Source organism: Maniola jurtina, chromosome W (genome assembly GCF_905333055.1).
Source record: "Maniola jurtina chromosome W, ilManJurt1.1, whole genome shotgun sequence".
Taxonomy (NCBI): domain Eukaryota; kingdom Metazoa; phylum Arthropoda; class Insecta; order Lepidoptera; family Nymphalidae; genus Maniola; species Maniola jurtina.
In genome coordinates this window covers 7,004,285-7,008,141 of record NC_060057.1, presented here as the reverse complement: position 1 = coordinate 7,008,141, position 3,857 = coordinate 7,004,285, and positions in this window count along the sequence as shown.

Genomic DNA, 3,857 nt, shown 5'->3' with positions numbered 1-3,857 from the left:
CGTGACGTGTGAGTGCAATAGTTCAAGTGAAGTGTCAAACCGTGAGTACAAACCTTCAAATCAACTTTTCAAGCAAAATTAAACTTTATGTCAGTGATTCATATTTCAAGCAAAATTGAACTTTATTTCATTGGTTTCAATAACTTAGAAAATTCAAGCTAATAAGAACATAGAATTTGAAACTTGTAAAAATATTAGTGAATCTTAACTTTAACTTAGAGTAAATTGCATGCTAGTTAGGACTTAGAATAATTTCACTAAAAACGAGGGAACGGGGAACCTATGTCCGATTTCCCCTAGAACTGTTTAAATTTCAAACACTTGTAAAATTTTCAAGAAATATCTTGGGACATAGAATTTTTTCGATCAGTAAAACACTTGTAAATTTTTCAAGATAAAAGAACATTGAAATTATTTAGAACATAGAAATTTTAGATCAATCAAACACTCGTGATTTACATGATGGTATAGACATAGAATTATTTTGATTGATAGAACACTTGTTAATTTAATCGAGAACTTTGCTTTCACTTGGTTATTTTCCAAGTTGCTTAACTTAAATTAGTACAAATGAATTATTTAGAACACTTTTAGTTTGAGTTCAAATGAGGACAATGATTATTTAATAGGTCAGTAAAGAGGTGAAGTTTTAGCTAAGTAGATCAATAATTAATTTAATTTGAGTACAAAATGGAAGGACTAATAAATGTGCAGTTAGATTTACATAATTCAATTAAAAAGGATTTATCCAATTTTAAGAAAAGTGCAAAAGAAAGGATAAGCAAAGAGTACATAGAAATTAGATCGGAAAGTTTAGAAACCGATTGGTTATCTTTTAGAGCAAATCATGCTAAATTGTTTGAAATTTCACAACCAGATATTTTAGCAAGTACACAGTATGTTGTAAAAGAAATTTATGATATTACTAAAGATCACTATTTCAATTATAAATCTCTGTTAATAAGAACTTTAAATCAACTTAGGTCAACAGAAAGTCAGTCAAGTCCTAGTACAAATAGTGATAAGGTCAGCCCGTTAGTAAAGCTTCCAAAAATTACTATTCCAACCTTTTCGGGTAGTTATTCAGAATGGACAACATTTCGTGATTTATTCGTTTCTCTAGTTCACAATAATACTGATTTAGACAATGTACAAAAGTTAAATTATTTGAAATCTCACATAACGGGTGAGGCAGAGCAAGTAATAAGGCATACACCAATTACTAGTGCAAATTACAGTCGATGCTGGTCTCTATTAGAACAAAGGTACAACAATAGAAAATACTTAGCGAAATGCATCTTTAAACGCTTGTTTAGCATTAAACAGATGAACACTGAGTCAGCATCTGGTCTAAAAGACCTTATAGACACCACCATAGACTGCTTGAATGCCTTAAAAAATATAGACATTGATGTTAGCACATGGGATATTATCATAATTCATATTGTTACTTTCAAACTCGATTCCGAAACACGGAAACAGTGGGAGCTACATATTTCTAGTTCAGTCGATTCGAATCAATTGCCAACCTTAGAACAATTTAAAACTTTTATGGAAAACCGTTTTCGCGCTTTAGAATTTGTAGATTCTAGAAAACCTTCAGTACAGTACAACAGTGGTTCTAGTTCAAAACCAAAGTCTTTTATAGCTACAAATACCTCAGTTATGCGCTGTGAGTATTGTTCAGAGCAACACAAATTGTGTTTTTGTAAGAGGTTTGCTGGTGAAGATATCGCAACAAGGCGTGACTTTGTGGCCAAGAATTCAATTTGCGTGAACTGTTTAGGCAGCAATCACATATCTTCTCAGTGCAGAAATCCTGGATCCTGCAGGATTTGTAAATTGCGTCACCATTCCCTTTTGCATCAAGAGGTCGAGAGCACAGCTTCCAGTTCAACGGCAGAAAAACCTGTTGAGAGTACTAGCACTTTAACTAATACTCCACCAATAGTTTCATGTCTTTCAACTCAAAGGATTTCCAGTTGCGGTCAGGTTTTACTTCCTACGACATTAGTAAACACCGAGTCTGAAGCTGGTAAGGATCATATCCTCAGAGTTTTGTTAGATCAAGGATCGCAGGCCAGTTTTATAACTGAGGCTGCAGTCCAGCTGTTGCGTCTTAAGAAGACTCCTGTAAGCGGAACGATTACTGGACTAGAAGGAAACAAAGCCATACGATCAAAATATGTAGTTACCATCAAATTAAGATCAAGGACAAACCAGGACAACAACATACAGGTCACAGCTTACGTGCTGAAGAACATAACTACGTTTTTACCGGAACGTCAAGTGCATAACATGGACTGGACAGAATTTAAGAACTTACAACTAGCAGATCCCCATTTCAACACTTCCAAGGCAATCGATTTGCTGTTGGGTGCTGATATTTATAGCCAAATAGTACAAGAAGGCATAAAGAAGAGCCGTAATGGGAAACTTATAGCACAAAGAACAACATTAGGGTGGATTCTGTCTGGCACAGTTAACGAACAATTTAACAAGAACAACGAGGACACTCCGAAAATATCGGTTATGCATGCTCAGGTCACTGAAAGTAAAAATTCAAAACGGATAGAAGTAGAGCAAAAGTTCAAACCAAGAACACCAAATAGGACAGATGAAGGTCGCAATCGGACACGACACCTGAACGTAACCAAAACCCCACCATCACACAAAAGGCTATCGAAGAATTTAGATCTGAAACAAATAGAACACAACAGAAATTTACAATTAGGACATATAAAATCTGTAAACATAAACGACAGAGAAAATAATGGAACTGTCTACTTACTACATCATGCATTCGTGAGAAACGATAAGACAACCTTAAAAGAGCAAGCTGAAAAATGGAATAACAATAAAGTAGATATATTAACAAGCATATATAAGAAAGAAGATCAAGAGAACATACAAAACCACACACAAGAAATCGACAAGCAACAGCAAGACACCTTAAGCAAGGGTAAGCACAAACAGAACACAATGGAAAAGAACAAACAGAGCAAAATTAGCCTCAAGATCAAAAAGGACATGCAGAATAAAAATGAATATTAGAACAAAAAAAGGACAACTAGAACTAAAAGAACGCTAGAACAAAGTTATAGAACAAAAAGGACAACTAGAACAAAAAGAACAACTAGAGCAAAAGAACAACTAAAATTAAAGGCCAAAAATTATTAAGGACAAACCAAAGATCAAGGGCAAAATAAAAATGGAAAAAGAGTACCATAGGATTTAGAACTTACTTTATCCGAAGCGAAGATCAATCTAGATGCTCGGTGAATACTGAAGCCAACGTCTGGACCTGAAACAAAAAGATCAATATTATCAGTTAGTATACATCATATAGGCCACTAGAGTGGATAGCACTAAGTATAAAAGAAAAAAATATTTATTCAAAAAAAAAAAAAAAGCATACGGTATAGCAAAATAGCAAAAGACAATTTTAGCATAATTTTAAAGAAAATAAAAGAATACTTACCTTGAAGAAGTAGAACAACTTACTACAGTACAAGTCCCACGGTAGTGAAGCAAATAACAGAAGCTAGTATTAAATTTCACAAGTTCGGTGAATCATTTAAATAAGTATACACAGTGCAGATCACAAAATCCACATTAGGTATCCAGTTGCCGACAGAGTTAAAAGTTCATTCGGAAGGAGATCAAACTCTCATTTACTTTAAAATATTTACTGAAGAAGAAAGTACGAACCGATGAATTTAAGAACAATATTTCAAGTACTTAGGAGGACAAAAGTTGCTTACAATTTAAAATATACATTAAAATAATATCTGGAGACAGTTCAGATCTCAGTGACTCTCTGCCGTTTACACCGGTATTTGTAAGATCCGTAGGGC